General features: G+C 38.9%; 1 long non-coding RNA gene across 1 annotated transcript; it reads right to left on the reverse strand.

Annotated features, from left to right (window-relative positions):
• Positions 1-2,104: 2,104 nt before the first annotated feature.
• On the reverse strand, positions 2,105-13,220 carry LOC127831695 (uncharacterized). Its single transcript, XR_008026462.1, has 3 exons — positions 13,010-13,220; positions 2,833-2,970; positions 2,105-2,503 (listed from the first exon to the last, which is right to left on the reverse strand). It is a non-coding gene; the product is annotated as an uncharacterized LOC127831695 (long non-coding RNA).
• Between the last annotated feature and the right edge of the window lie 4,318 nt (positions 13,221-17,538).

Here is a 17,538-nt window from a genome sequence, read left to right on the forward strand (position 1 = left end):
GGTCCTAATCTGACGATCTCCATGTTCTTTGAACTCTTTTCCTATACATCATTAAGCGATAACATCATCCTTGTTGAGGCAAACAAAGATGGTAATGGAAACCAAAAGTAACGCAAATTGACATTTATGGCCATCTAGCGATACTTTGGTCTTATTCAATATGTAAAAAGGATTCATAACGCTGATTTTCCTATATGGTAAAATAAAAATTTACATGACGTTTTTATAGGATGTTCGTAGCTTGTACATCTATATTGAGGAATTACCGTTGGGTAATGTTTTCAGCATTAAGGAGTTTGTTTTACCCATTTATGCCCAGTGGACTCTCCCATCCTTCTAAATTTATTTCCAAAATTAGATTGTGTCAAGTATATTTATTTTTATATTTATAATATTTCTTACATAAATTCCTTTAAGCAAACAGCGCAGATACTGATGAGACGCCGCATAATGCGGCGTCTCATCTGGGTCTACGCTGTTTGCCAAGGCCTTTTTTCCAATGTGCGGGAACGAAAACTGTCACATGACCACAAATGCGAACGACCACGGCTATTTTGCGGACAAAACATCAATCGAAGGTATGTTTTTGTTATATTTTCTCCGTTTTAGCAGAACACATGTTACAATGTCTTGGTGCACCGTACGCAGTGCGAATTCTACTTTTCATTGATGTATTGCTCATATTTTTAGGTAAAATAATTTTTGAGAACATTCAAAGAAAAGTATCGAAATCGACGATGCAGACGACCACACATTTTTATTAATACCTATGTTTGTTGTTAAAGCGATTACAACTGAAGGTTTTATAACTGTCAGTATTCGTTTTTTTTCAAATACGATCAAATATAAGTCTTAATATTATTATTTTATTATTTAGAACGACCGACGACATTTGTTATGCAATTGGCGAACGACCACACTCGAGTGATAGGCGAACGACCAAACACTGTATGCTTGACACATGTATGCATACTATGAAATGTATATTTCAGATGGATCACTCAAACCCACAGATATGCCGCTATTGTGGCAACGTTCTTAAAGCAAGTCGTCTCTGCGCCAGCATGAGATGAGTCACAGACGGACTAGGAAGATTTATACCTGCTGCAAAAAAGTGTACTTCAGCAAGGCGAATCTGAACAGGCACAGATGCAATAATTTTGTAAATCATGTATTGAATTATGTTTGTCAGAAAGTGTAATTAATACAAAAATATGCTGTTAAGTTCTTCTATTTTATGTCTATTTAACCCTGATGAAATTTTACAAATAAGCGGTACAAAATCGACAGAGCAAACATGGTGCTTATCCTATCAAAAATATTGTATTTAATAACTAGTACTGTATATCATGTCAAATGCAAAAAGTCTTACTTGCTTATGTTTGTAATGGGATCAACATGGGCTGAATTAGCAGCTTGTAGTGATGATACTTTACTCAATATGTACTTCGTGTGTACCAAGTGCAGTAAGCCATTTCCTACAAATGCTGACATGCAGAAGCACATGCGGCGGTAAAATGGGCAGACACAGCGTGTGATATATGTGGCGTACGTTTTGCTGAGAAAGCCTTTTTAAAGGCATACATTCACTTGGAGACTTTTCTAACGCATCACTTAATCATATAAATATAGCTCCCTTATTTTTGAACGGATTGTGTTGAAATTTGGACCAAGAATAATTCAACACATATCTGATAATTTCTTTTTCTTTAGTTCATGTTTCGTTTGTTAATGGTTTTTTTTTATTTGTTAACGATAACGATGTTGTAGATTCATTTAAATAGTTAATACAATTTGTTTTGCTAAGTTGAAGTAGAAATGAGTCACATGATCAAAATCAGTGCTATGTTCTGTGATAATGTGTTCAGGAAAACATAATTATACATTTTAGACTGACAGTTTTATGTTTGCAAATATCCGCACTGTGATCTTTGTCTTTGATTATTTTTATAACAAATTGTTGATCTGAAATGTTTGTGGTAAATAAAATAAATGTACAGTTTTGTGATAGAAAGGATAAAGATTTCAATTTTCACTCGTTTCACCATTCAACACCATTGTAAATAACTGCATATTTCATAAGAATTCCACCTCATTTATGAAATTTAATATTCATACATTAACACTTATAACAAGTTTAACAATAAGTTGCGTATCCACAAACGCCACTGACGCATGTAATACGTATACAATATGTAGAAAAAATGCACATTCAGTATAAGTATTTACCTTAAAATGAATATGTCATTAGCTGGTATATAACATATATTATTTACATTCGAATTCACCGTTTTGCTGTTCCAATATATTACACAAAACACAATGGAAGTTAGATGACGTCTGTTAAGCCCATTTAAGAAGTATTAAACCAGCATTTTGAATTCGATTCTTCTAGCTTTTTCCCACCTAACACCAAGGACGCCTTTTTTGTAGAGAGTTTCTGTCCATATCAACGGTCCCGCCTTTCTTCTTACTCCCTTTTCGATGATCAAAGAAATTTTCCCTGTAAGATTACATACCATATTGAGCTTTATTATTTAAAACATCAGTTAGCGCAACTATTATAATAAAATATATTGAAACAAATTTATATTGTTCGTATTTAAGTATTTGTAACTTAAACATATTTTTCAAAGTTAAAACATTGCTAGCCTATTTCGAAGTTAAACAATCCACGTGGTTTCCATTTGATATTTGTTTTGTCATAACGATCGGAATTGAGCATATATGTATTTTAGCGGGGGTCCCCGAAGGCTTTCCATATATATGTACTAGCGGGATAAACAAAACGAAGTTTGTTTTCATAGCCTACAGTTAGTCCAACTTACTTACTTGATCGTAATATCAGTAACGACTGCTCTGGATCTAGATACGCATGACGCACAGTTCTGGTCACACTCTGATGATAAATCCTTGGACTTCTCCAGCAGACAATATTTATGCGATTGTCCCGTACGGTCTTTAAATGGCCTATAATAAAACATATATTGTTATATGCATGGATATTCTATGACTATATACTAAATTATTTGTGCGTGCATTCGTACGATTGTTTAATAATTAAGTGTGGTCGTTCGCATAAATTTATATTCCAAATGTGGTCGTTCGCAAACGTTTTTAAAAAGTGGTCGTTCGCACATTTATTTCCCCCTTATAATTATGCTATAGACAATGTTAATAACCTTTTAAAACTATTTACATTTCGAAGCTGTTATGTCGGTCTGTTTCGTATAGTTAAACATTGACAACTTGGTCTTTTAAAAGAGAAACGCACGCAGAAACAAGATGTGTGGTCGTCTGCATCGTCGAGTTCGATATTTGTCTTTGAATGTTCTCAAAAAGTATTATACCTAAAAATATGAGCAATACATCAATGAAAAGTAGAATTCGCACTGCGTACGGTGCACCATGGCATTTTAACATGTGTTCTGCTAAAACGGAGAAAATATATAAAACGGAGAAAATATATAACAAAAACATATCTTCGATTGACGTTTGTCCGCAAAATAGCCGTGGTCGTTCGCATTTGTGGTCACGTGACAGTTTTTGTTCCCGCACATTGTTTCTAGACGCTAGGCATAAATGGGTTTAGATGAGGGCAGGATACTTTTAAGAAACAACATATATTTCGCAAAATTAAAACCCCACTTAAATTTTGCAAAATTACAAAATAATTACTAAGAAATTGACGGCTTTCATTTTTTAGTGCATGAAATATAAAAGCTGACGCTATAACTCGATCAGAATCCGATGTTAAGGTGTTGTCATGTAAAAATGTATTGTAAAATATAACAGTTCATCAAACTGCAATATAAGTTTTGTTTCACCGGTTAACAAATGAACGTTACTGTATAGTTTATACAATATAAATCATTGATTAAAGAAAATCTAAAAACAATAATTCCTATATGTGCGTAATGCGTTTCTATACATGGCATACATGAAATGTTAGTGTACTTTAGAAATGCATGTGTATATACACCTTTCTACATGCATTTCAGTTAGAGTTTTGCGTTTTGTTTAAAAAAACGGATTAAACATTTCACGGGCTATGAGGCGTTAGAATGAATTAAACCTGCTACACGAAAACAAAATATGTATCACTAGGCTTTTAGGTTTTGTACAAATAAATCTGTTACGGGCATAAACATGTGTATAAAATCGTCAATAGGTTATGTACCACCAATGTGTTGTGAGTTCTGGAGTAGATGATATCAATATGTATTCTGGCAGGTTCTTCGAGATTTTAGGCCCACCCAGACATCTGCGATCTGTAATTTAGCGGGCAGAGATTTGCAGAACCAATTTCATATTCAGCCTTGCAGGATAATCGTGCGTCCCATCGCCATTCAATTCGCGATTTCTTTTTTCAATGAGACATGGCGATTTTTAATCAGGCATATTTCTTTAAAATACATACATGTATTACAGTCTCATAGCTGTCTTTTGGTTTCATATGATTCTGTTGTTTCCTGAGACAATAACATGGGACTTCTTAGGTTTTATGATAAAAACAAAAAGTATTTAGATATCTTGTTAATACTTGCTATAACGTGAATATTGAAAAAATATTTACAGTAAATTATTCGTTGACTGGAAATGACTGAAAGCATTCGTAGACCCATATAACTATTACAGTAAAAACGCAAGACATATCCTGCGAATCCAATTAGACAGAATGATAAATGTGACAAAATAACGATATCTAACAAACATTTGGGCATTGTCAGACACACTGTTTGACAAGAGATTGGACAACTTGGCAAATAACGACTGTGCAGATGTGATTGATTGAGCAGTTGCTGACAATATCTAGCTTTTTATAAGTCGATTTGTGGCTGACAAGCGGGTCTTTAGAAGTGTGGCTGACTAGCGGGTCTCTAGATGTGTGGCTGACAAGCGGGTCTCTAGATATTAGGCTGACAAGCGGGTCTCTAGATATGTGGCTGACAAGCGGGTCTCTAAATGTGTGGCTGACAAGCGGGTCTCTAGAAGTGTGGCTGAAAAGCGAGTCTTCAGATGTGTAGCTGACAAACGGGTCTCTAAATGTGTGGCTGACAAGCGGGTTTCTAGATATGTGGCTGACAAGCGGGTCTCCAGATGTGTGGCTGAAAAGCGGGTCTCTAGATATGTGGATGCCAAGCGGGTCTATGTGTAGCTGACAAGCGGGTCTCTAAATGTGTGGCTGACAAGCGGGTCTCTAGATATGTGGCTGCCAAGCGGGTCTCTAGATGTGTAGCTGACAAGCGGGTCTCTAAATGTGTGGCTTACAAGCGGGTCTCTAGATGTGTGGCTGACAAGCGGGTCTCTAGATGTATGGCTGACAAGCGGGTCTCTAAATGTGCGGCTGACAAGCCGGTCTCTAGATGTGTGACTGACAAGCGGGACTCTATATGTGCGGCTGACAAACCGGTCTCTAGATGTGTGACTGACAAGCGGGTCTCTAGATGTGTGGCTGACAAGCGGGTCTCTAGATGTGTGGCTCCTAAGATAAAGCAGGTTATAAGTCGATGTGTGGCTGACAAGCGGGTCTCTAGATGTGTGACTAACAAGCGGGTCTTTAGATATGTGGCTGTCAAGCGGGTCTCTAGATGTGTGGCTGACAAGCGGGTCGCTAGATGTGTGGCTGACAAGCGGTCTCTAGATATGTGTGACTGACAAGTGGGTCTCTAGATGAGTGGCTGACAAGCGGGTCTCTAGACGTGTGGCTGATAAGCCGGTCTCTAGATGTGTGACTGACAAGTGGATCTCTAGACGTGTGTCTGACAAGCCGGTCTCTAGATGTGCGGCTTACAAGCCGGTCTCTAGATGTGTGGCTGACAAACCGGTCTCTAGATGTGTGGCTGACAAGCGGGTCTCTAGATGTGTGGCTGACAAGCGGATCTCTAGATGTGTGGCTGACAAGCCGGTCTCTAGATGTGTGGCTGACAAGCGGGTCTCTAAATGTGTGGCTGACAAGCGGGTCTCTAGATGTGTGGCTAGCAAGCGGATCTCTAGATGTGTGGCTTACAAGCGGATCTCTAAATGTGTGGCTGACAAGCGGATCTCTAGATGTGTGGCTGACAAGCGGATCTCTAAATGTGTGGCTGACAAGCGGGTCTCTAGATGTGTGGCTGACAAGCGGGTCTCTAGATGTGTGGCTGACAAGCGGGTTTCTAAATGTGTGGCTGACAAGCGGGTCTCTAAATGTGTGGCTGACAAGCGGGTCTCTAGATGTGTGGCTGACAAGCGGGTCTCTAAATACGTGGCTGACAAGCGGGTCTCTAAATGTGTGGCTGACAAGCGGGTCTCTAGATGTGTGACTGACAAGCGGGTCTCCAGATGTGTGGCTGACAAGCGGGTCTCTACGCGTGTGGCTAACAAGCGGGTCTCTAGATGTGTGGCTGACAAGCGGGTCTCTAGCTGACAAGCGGGTCTCTATATATGTGGCTGACAAGCGGGTCTCTAGACGTGCGGCTAACAAGCGGGTCTCTAAATGTGTGGCTGACAAGCGGGTCTCTAGATGTGTGGCTGACAAGCGGATCTCTAGATGTGTGGCTGACAAGCGGGTCTCTAAATGTGTGGCTGACAAGCGGGTCTCTAGATGTGCGGCTGACAAGCGGGTCTCTAGATGTGTGGCTGACAAGCGGGTCTCTAAATGTGTGGCTGACAAGCGGGTCTCCAGATGCGTGGCTGACAAGCGGGTCTCTAAATGTGTGGCTGGCAAGCGGGTCTCCAGATGCGTGGCTGACAAGCGGGTCTCTAGATGTGTGACTGACAAGCGGGTCTCCAGATGTGTGGCTGACAAGCGGGTCTCTACGCGTGTGGCTAACAAGCGGGTCTCTAGATGTGTGGCTGACAAGCGGGTCTCTAGCTGACAAGCGGGTCTCTATATATGTGGCTGACAAGCGGGTCTCTAGACGTGCGGCTAACAAGCGGGTCTCTAAATGTGTGGCTGACAAGCGGGTCTCTAGATGTGTGGCTGACAAGCGGATCTCTAGATGTGTGGCTGACAAGCGGGTCTCTAAATGTGTGGCTGACAAGCGGGTCTCTAGAAATGCGGCTGACAAGCGGGTCTCTAGATGTGTGGCTGACAAGCGGGTCTCTAAATGTGTGGCTGACAAGCGGGTCTCCAGATGCGTGGCTGACAAGCGGGTCTCTAAATGTGTGGCTGACAAGCGGGTCTCCAGATGCGTGGCTGACAAGCGGGTCTCTAGATGTGTGACTGACAAGCTGGTCTCCAGATGTGTGGCTGACAAGCGGGTCTCTAAATGTGTGGCTGACAAGCGGTTCTCTAGATGTGTGGCTGACAAGCGGATCTCTAAATGTGTGGCTGACAAGCGGGTCTCTAGATGTGTGGCTGACAAGCGGGTCTCTAGATATGTGGCTGACAAGCGGATCTCTAGATGTGTGGCTGACAAGCGGGTCTCTTAATGTGTGGCTGACAAGCGGGTCTCTAAATGTGTGGCTGACAAGCGGGTCTCTAAATGTGTGGCTGAAAAGCGGGTCTCTACACATTTTGTCTCTGAACAGTCTGCATGCATGAAATGTTAATCAAACGAGCCTCGTTCTTGGAAAACGTGGCTTGAAGCATGTGCGGTGTCATTCTTATTCAGGCCTTGCGGTCCGGAATATGTTGGACTCATTTATAAGGCATGTCGATTTGCCTGGAACACACATCTTTAGGCCAAAACCGACAAGTCAGCGCCGTGAGGCTGAAGGTATGTTTTACAATCTCTTTGGCATACGCACGTATCAATTAAACTTAGCACATATTGGGCAATCGTGCATATGATAAGATTGACATGTCTGAGTGACACACCAGCCACGGGAAGTAGCCGCTACAATAGTATCGCACTGCCGCCGTGCCCGTTTAAAATGACTCGAAGAATGTGGCTTAAAGGAAATCATAGTACACGGCAACTAAAAAGTTAATTATGACTTTCAAATGCTAACCCCATTCTCTTCAAAAATCGCGCTTTGCGTGTCGGAAACTAAATTGCTTGAGATGCTTGAATGGAAATCTTCTTATGGAAACAGCTCTAGTTTCTCAAGGTTACTAAACTTATCAAAGTAAGCATTAGGCATTAAAAACATACCAGGGGAGAGCAATGCGAGGTCTTTAACGATAATATTCAACATTAAATTGTCCCCCGCTAAACCGAACACATTTAATTGGATTATTTTTTTTTAATAATATTTACTAATTTCAGCTCTGAAAACGCATCAAGTCAACAAAATAAAAACACATCAACAAAATAAAAACACATTTAGATCAGTTGTATAACTAAAAATGCAATTTCTTTCACATGCAGTCATGTTATAACATGTTATATTTTTGTCTGATAATTTGAATAAATTTAATGTTTAAAGGATTATAAATAGTGTATGGTTTAGCAAACTGTTGTCGTATAGCTATGAGTTAAACAACACTTAAGGGGAGGAACAACAACTTAACAACTTTCAGAGATTCTAAACTTCTTATTCTATAATATTTTCCAATCTATTGTTGTTGATCGGTCAATGTATACAACGCGTATCGCACGATTTAAACGCACCGAATATAATTATGTTTTTTTTTGCACCTGCATCATGCAAACACGACCAAACTAAAACTGGACGTTTCATACTTCAGTGTCATTTCATAAAAAGATCACCTCAAACGGATTACATGTTTCTACTTTTATCATATAACAAATGGAATTAACAAGTTTTTTAAATCTTACGATTGACAACCGATTTATGTTTACGCATGTTCACACAAAGATCAGCCCATATCTTCAAAACAACGAACATAAATTCAGATCCACTTTGCAAAAGTAACCAAACAAGAAACGGCAGGAAATCGCAAATGTTAATACATTAACAAATATTTAATTTCCATTTAATGGTAAGTTCCTTTACAGAATAACTGTTTAATTTCCCAACAGTGGGTAAATAGTGTATTGAAAGTCATTTAAACAAGTGAATAATATAGAAGCGTGCAAACAGCTAGTAATGAAAAGCATATTATTATAGGACACATTTACTTTGAATCGAACCCTATATTTATTTGTTGATATGCGTTTCTTTACATATGCATTGAAACTCGGTCTTAAGGACACTTCTTGATATACACAGTAGTTTTGTCTGAAATAAGACATTTTGTCACCTGGTGAGTTTGAGTTTAGCCCCAGTCTCAGTATGATGACGGCGCAGCCCCGGTGCGTGATCCGGCATCTACCGGGATGAACCGGGGCTCCACCGGGATGAACCGGGGACGACCGGGGAAAGAATAAAATGTTTTATACCTCCGGGATGAACCGGGAGTAACCGGGAAGGACCGGCAACGACCGGCGTGGCACCGGGAACAACCGGGACGGCACAGAGAACAACCGGGACGGCACCGTAGCTCCGCCGGAGCCCATACAGACCCCGGCAGAGCTACGGCAACGCCCCGGTAGAGCACCGGTGAATTTCGGCAGAGTCCCGGTATAGCTACGATGCATAAGTAGAGCGGCGCCCTGCCGGGACGCCACAGGCATTCACCGAGGCTCCGCCGGGGCATTACCGGCGACGACCGGGGTTCAACCGGGCGTTACCGTAGCTCTGCCGGGGTCTGATGCCGGTATAGCCCCGGTGAGTGCCGGTGGAGTTACGGTATACCGGGGCTCTGTCGGTACGCTGCCGGCTTTCACCGGGGCTCAACCGGGGCATTACCGGCGAAAACCGGAGCTTCACCGGGATAAACCGTAGCCAGTCCGGGGTTGACCGGGACTCTGCCGGGCTGTTGACCGGCTTCAACCGGGGCGGCACCGGAAAATAGTGTGACCGCGTTAAAAAATTCCTACGAATCATCCCGGTTCTCGCCAGTCGACCGGCGTTAGCAAACCGGGATGGACCGGGGCTCTACCGGCAATAGTGAGACTTGGGCTTTAACGAGACATGTCGAAGATCTGAAGCGCAAAATCATTTGTTTTATAAATACTACCAACGATATTGTCAACACTTTTGATGCTAACTTAGTTTTTCTTTTCTTTTTCGACATTTGTAGTGCGTCTCATAATCGGGACTACTGTTTGTGCTGTGCCTGGTTGTTTTACAATACAAATAACAATTTTGTCTAAATCGTGAAACAGCGAGTTTCACTTTAACAGAAGCACGTGTCTTTTTGAGGAATTTAGAAAACATATTAATATTTTCAGTGAACTATACGCCCAAAAGAACAATATTATGAATACTCTCAATAAAAAACGCCCTCTTATATGACCTTAAACAAAACACTATAGCGTAGGTCCCGTACGATGTGTTGCTAACTACTACGCATGCGCCGCGCTCTGGGTAACAGAGGCTTATTGCACGTGCGTATAGTGTCGTCCTAGATTAGCCTGTGCAGTCCGCTTTTAAGGAATTTTTCGATTAAATGAAATCGATTCTAATTAAAAATCCAATCTTGGCGAACTGCACAGGCTAATATTGTACGACATTTTACGCACATGCATTAAGGCCCTTTTTCCCAGAACGCGACCCATATCAACATAATACGTGTAACCATAATAGTACTAAAATCGTCACCAAAATATTAATTAGGGTGAACAAAAACCACGAAACGTAATATTGTAGTATCGTTCGCAAATTTTGTAAAGCATCATTATTTGATAAAGAACAGAAGATAAAAGATGACGTTTTAATTGTGTGATGTTTAGATCACAGCGGCTGTTAATTACACAAATACCAAAGGCCGGTATTAGTAACAAGGTGTTACCCTAGACTGAAACCAAACTCGTTTTATCACGTCAAAACGATTGAGTAATTAGTGTATGTTAATATAGTATTGAGCCTTGTCTATTTAAAGACAAAAAGTATACCAATACCCAGGATGGCATTTTAAGACGATTTTATAATAGTATTTAAAGGAATTTTTAAGAACTAAAAAACGTTGTGTATTAGTTCATTAATATATCATGATGACACAAATGTAATGCGTGTATGCGAAATTGTTGTGTTTTTATCCTTATCCACTTCTGTGATAATCTGCCCATGTTTAAATGTAATATGATCTAGTAGTGTAATATAGCATCGATTTATGCAATATTGTAGTGTGATTTGGTAGAGTAATAGAGCATCGAGTTGTGCAATGTTGTAGTGTGATTTGGTAGTGTAATAGACCATCGATTTGTGAAATATTGTAGTGTGATTTGGTAGTGTAATAGAGCATCGAGTTGTGCAATGTTGTAGTGTGATTTAGTAGTGAAATAGACCATCGAGTTGTGCAATGTTGTAGTATGATATAGTAGTGTAATAGAGCATCGAGTTGTGCAATGTTGTAGTGTGATTTAGTAGAGTAGTAGAGCAACGAGTTGTGCAATTCTGTAGTGTGATTTAATAATGTAATAGAGCATCGAGTTGTGCAATATTGTATTGTGATATCGAATTGTAATAGACCATCGATTTGTGCAATATTGAGTGTGATTTGGTAGTGTTATAGAGCATCGAGTAGTGCAATGTTGTAGTATGATATAGTAGTGTAATAGAGCATCGAGTTGTGCAATGTTGTAATGTGATTTAGTAGAGTAATAGAGCAACGAGTTGTGCAATGTTGTAGGGTGATTTAGTAGTGTAATAGAGCATCGAGTTGTGCAATGTTGTAGTGTGATTTAGTAGTGTAATAGACCATCGAGTTGTGCAATGTTGTAGTATATTATAGTAGTGTAATAGAGCAACGAGTTGTGCAATGTTGTAGTGTGATGTAGTAGTGTAATAGAGCAACGAGTTGTGCAATGTTGTAGTGTGATTTAATAATGTAATAGAGCATCGAGTTGTGCAATATTGTATTGTGATATCGAATTGTAATAGACCATCAATTTGTGCAATATTGAGTGTGATTTGGTAGTGTAATAGAGCATCAAGTAGTGCAATGTTGTAGTATGATATAATAGTGTAATAGAGCATCGAGTTGTATAATGTTGTAGTGTGATTTAGTAGTGTAATAGAGCAACGAGTTGTGCAATGTTGTAGTGTGATTTAGTAGAGTAATAGAGCATCGAGTTGTGCAATGTTGTAGTATGATTTGGTAGTGTAATAGAGCAACGAGTTGTGCAATGTTGTAGTGTGACATAGAATTGTAATAGAGCATCGAGTTGTGCAATGTTGTAGATTGATTTAGTAGAGTAATAGAGCATCGAGTTGTGCAATGTTGTAGTGTGATTAAGCAGTGTAATAGAGCAACGAGTTGTGCAATGTTGTAGTGTGACATAGAATTGTAATAGAGCATCGAGTTGTGCAATGTTGTAGAGTGATTTATTAGAGCAATAGAGCATCGAGTTGTGCAATGTTGTAGTGTGATTTAGTAGTGTAATAGAGCAACGAGTTGTGCAATGTTGTAGTGTGACATAGAATTGTAATAGAGCATCGAGTTGTGCAATATTGTAGTGTGATTTAGAAGTGTAATAGAGCATCATCGATTTGTGCTATATTGTAGTGTGATTTGGTAGTGTAATAGAGTATCGATTCATACAATGTGGTAGTGTGATACAGTAGTGTAATAGAGCGTCGATTTTTTCAACTTTTCAGTATGATATAGTTGTGTAATAGAGCATCGATCCATGCCATGTTGTAGTGCGGTAAAGTAGTGCAAAGACCTATAAAATACATTGTACAATGTATTCTATAGGTCTTTGAGTAGTGTAATAGAGCATTGATTCATGCAATATTGAACTTTAATGCAGTACTGTTAGCAAGTGATAATGTAGTGTGAGTAAGTATCTATGCTATATAATAATGTGATTTTTCATCCATTTACGTGCTTAAGTGGTGTAAAATAGTATCTGTGATATAGTACGCAATGATATATAGTATTAACACATAAGCTACAGTATTAATCCATGTGATTAAGCTTTGTGATATAAACTTCATCCATAAGATATACTGTGAAACCATTATATATCGTCAGGCATTAATTTTCGTATATTTCGTCAGTCGACCGATTGACGAATTCAAGATCCTAACGAACAATTATGTCCCATATATGAACAAATTAAGACTGAATTACCAAAGGCATGAGGCACTTAAATCCAACGTTATCCACGCATTCATACTCCGTCAGTTACGTAATCAAGATAAATCCGGTTTTGACACAAAAGGGTGTAGATTGCACAGTGTACTTAACTGACACGTGACATTGCTCTAAAACGCGAAAACAGTACAGCTGTATCGACTGCGTTGACTTCGTTTAGGTAGAATTGTAATGATAAGCGCTAATTGTTAACGAGAGCGCCGATGGCGCTGAAAGCATAGTTGCAAGATACAGGGAAGATGCTGCTGAAGTAAATGTTTAGGTCAAAATATACTAAATAGTTTCCTTATATGTTTCGATGTAAAAGCGACAACTTTGAGGGAAAATAAATACATTTTGCACATAGAGACCCCCATAACCATACCTTTTCTTGACGGGCATTCTTAGCTGAATAGATTTAAGCAATAAAAAAGATTTGTCATGTTCAAACCAAAAACAAATTCGACTCAAATCAAAATCGACTGTTTTTGCGCCTTTTTCGGCCGTTTTCTAGTGGATTGTAACCTTTTGCAGTGCCATTTTTTTACTTTAATCTCCAACTTTTTCCTATTTCAGGGATTAAGTAGTGAACACCTATGCTTACCCTATCAATATCTCCAAACGATAAAACCAGAACAAAGTGTACAACATGCCTTCGAGGAAAATATGATGATTTGTTTAGAAAGTACAGCCCTTCATGACTCGATTATTTAGTATATTGTAGCCTTAACGATTGCTGACATCACGAGTCGCCCCCCTTGTTAACAAAATGCTGTATTTTTAGAAACGGGAATTCCAAATAGTGACGAATGTGAATGGTTACAAAATGACATAACTATGAAAATAAATACGTAGAATTACATTATTTCACGCATACCATTATGCAACCATCCGTTTTCTTTTCCGACTTGATACATTTACAGCTTTCCATTTAATATTTTACAGACACAGCACTCGTCCAGAATTCACGCGAATCCATTAAATCCGATGCCACATTTAAACCGTTAACTCTACTCGTAACGTAAATTTCTGGCTCAAAGTAAATCATTTTAACTTCTATTAACACATCTCTTACTTTTAAACTCTACTTCATCAAATCCATAGAAAGGCACGTCAGAATCCATGTCATAAATCAGAAAACATTCATCGTACTCCGCCATTTTTTACACATTTTCAAAGAATAAAAGTGCTTTATGCCCCACTTCCTGCTGAGAATATGTTTAATTTCTATTTATAATTAACCGATGAAATGTTACATATACTTTAACCAGGGCCTTATTAATTCAGTTATGTAAACATTTGACCTCTCACAGAACAGTAAACGAAGGAAATAGAAATTGGGATCCCATATAAATTAGGTGTGAGGTCACTATCAACAAGAACAGAATTGTTTTACGAACGAAATTTGTTTTAGGTTATAAGAAGATTTTTTGACATAAAACGGTCTTAGAAAAATTCACTAAAAACGGTGTCAGCAATATTCTTGGAAGAAAACGTTAGAAAAACGTTTCCCCCCAAAAAATTGTAAGAATTACCATATGCTAAATTAAATAGATATTTCGTCTGATTTTTGATCAGGTAAGGCTTCATAAATGGTAACCGACCGATGTGGATTTTCAAAATGTGGTATATACCTTAAGCATAGGTGCAAGCACCTATGCTAAAAACTGTATTACCCATTGTGTGTATTGTGTTTTTCAGTGTTGTTACAGCCTCCACGCACCGAATTAGATCCAGATCAAAGACAATAAACACAATTAAAAGATGGTGATGTATATACTTACCGTATACATTCTCCGCATTTATTACAAATAAATACAGAACATTTTGATTTGTGTTTGGTTATTTGCGTTTAACTATAATACAGGTGTAAAAGTAGTATGCCATCCATGTGCTATAGTGGTGTTCAAGTATCCATATAATTTCATATAGTAGTGTAATATAATGTTCATCCATATGATATATATTACTTAAAAGGTTTTAACCACCGCAATTTGCCCAAAAAAATGTGACGACCCTACGGTGACCACTTTATACCTTTTCTAAGTAAATTTCAAGGTTTGGCGTCTTTACAACGTCATTGCTGGCGCGCCGTCAGATCGCTTTGAACACACCATAAACGTAGAATCAACACAAGAGAAATGCGGGAAAGGGAGAGGGTCGTAGTAAAGTTGTACAAGAGTTGCCCTTGGATCGAAGATCATTGGGGTATAGTCTCCGAGATATTCTGTGATGATTATACTTCGTTCACTAAATGTATATGGGTTTTAATTACGACCTTGTCGCATTCTTGGTATTATTGCAGTTGTGGTGCACACTCCAAGGTTACTGTAGATTTGTAGAATTCTCTCTAAGAAACTTAGCGTAGACGCTATGACGCGGTGTGCATGTCAGCATGTAGCAATATAAAGGCAGTAAAAAACGTTCGGACTTATGATAGTAAAGGCCCCTCAGATAGACATCGTGGAAGACGCAGAGGGATGTCAAGGACTTCAGCACGAGAAATAGAAAATAAAAAACATTGGTGTTTTTACTACAACTATCAGCGATTTCAAAACTTACTGCTTTGGTTGACGCAACGACTCTAGTCGACCTCATATTTATAGGAGTAGCAACGACTCCAATCCGGTGTGACGGGGGTATGACATGGGTGTGTATCGAGACATTCAATCAAAACATTTAAAATTATATACATACACTATAATGATTGTTGAATGTTTTATGAGCATGTGTGTAATTTAATGAGCGCATTACATGTTTCGGTATTGTTGGAGATTTTTTTTATAATTGTCCCACCACATATTTCATACTTTTCTTCGACATATGAAAATATGTACTTCTTAAAACGGATTATCTTCTATCATTTAGACGTTTGAAAATAGACATTCGTTCATATAGGTAATCTTCGTTAAACATTTCCTACTTGACCTATTTCTGAAAAGTCTTTTTTATTTATTTTTAATAAAGAATAACACAAAAAGTTTGTATTTTAGCCTATCGCTTGGCTACAAAGACGTTCTTATCAAAATTATTAAAGCCTTGAAGAGTATGTAAATAGTATAATTTTAACCCATTTTCCATATCTTATAAATGGCCTGTAAATTGACCTGTTGAGACACTAAGATAAACAGACATTTCAATAAAGTTATCCCTAATTAAATAATATGGTCTCGTCAGATACTAATCAGGGATTTTAATAGGATTTGAAAACCAGGAGTCTGAATTACCCTTTTCAGTGGTTAAAATACTCAAGTCCACATTTGTTTTAGTTTACACCTTTTAATTTAAGCTCGATTGCATCAAAAGCCTAAGAAAAGCCCAAGGCTTATTTGAAACGCTCTTGAGTCCGTTTCTTGGGATTAGAACAAGTACTTGGTGTTTTTGAGGGAGATCTTAAGAACGCTCCAACAGTGGTGATCCAACACATGTACTCCAAGTCGCTAGGCAGACACCATATCCACTACGCCACGGTGACCTTGACATTTGTTTTGATACTGAATATGCTATGTAAATGTTGTTAATTCAGCCTTGTTCTGGGAAAACTGGACTAAATGCATGTGCGTAGTGCAAGTGCGTAATGCATGTGCGTAGTGCAAGTGCATAATGCATGTGCGTAATGCATGTTTGTAGTGCAAGTGCGTAATGCATGTGCGTAATGCATGTGTGTAATGCATGTATGTAATGCATGTGCATAATGCATGTGCGTAATGCATGTGCATAATGCATGTGCGTAATGCTTGTTTGTAGTGCAAGTGCGTAATGCATGTGCGTAATGCATGTGCGTAATGCATGTGCGTAATGCATGTGCGTAATGCATGTGCGTAATGCATGTTTGTAGTGCAAGTGCGTAATGCATGTGCGTAATGCATGTGCGTAATGCATGTGCGTAATGCATGTGCGTAATGCATGTGCGTAATGCATGTGCGTAGTGCAAGTGCGTAATGCATGTGCGTAATGCATGTGCGTAATGCATGTGCATAATGCATGTGCATAATGCATGTGTGTTGTGCATGTGCGTAGTGCATGTGCGTAATGCATGTTTGTAGTGCAAGTGTGTAATGCATGTGCGTAATGCATGTGCGTAATGCATGTGCGTAATGCATGTTTGTAGTGCAAGTGCGTAATACATGTGCGTAATGCATGTGCGTAATGCATGTTTGTAGTGCAAGTGTGTAATGCATGTGCGTAATGCATGTGCGTAATGCATGTTTGTAGTGCAAGTGCGTAATACATGTGCGTAATGCATGTGCATAATGCATGTGCATAATGCATGTGCATAGTGCATGTGCATAAAAAAAATGGACATAAAGTGTCCTTCCAGATTAACACAGGCTTAGCATGGACGACACTTACACATAGACTGGATTTTGTTTAAAAGAGACCTTCTTTTAAGAAAAAATCCCATAAAAGCAGAAAGTGTTGTCCTTGATTAGCCTGTGTGGACTGCACAGGTTTATCTGCAATGACACTTTAAGCACATGAATTAAGCCAAGTTTTAATTTGATTATGATTTAAAATTTAGTAGT

The sequence above is a fragment of the Dreissena polymorpha genome, chromosome 5 (assembly GCF_020536995.1).
Source record: "Dreissena polymorpha isolate Duluth1 chromosome 5, UMN_Dpol_1.0, whole genome shotgun sequence".
NCBI classification, from domain to species: Eukaryota; Metazoa; Mollusca; class Bivalvia; order Myida; family Dreissenidae; genus Dreissena; species Dreissena polymorpha.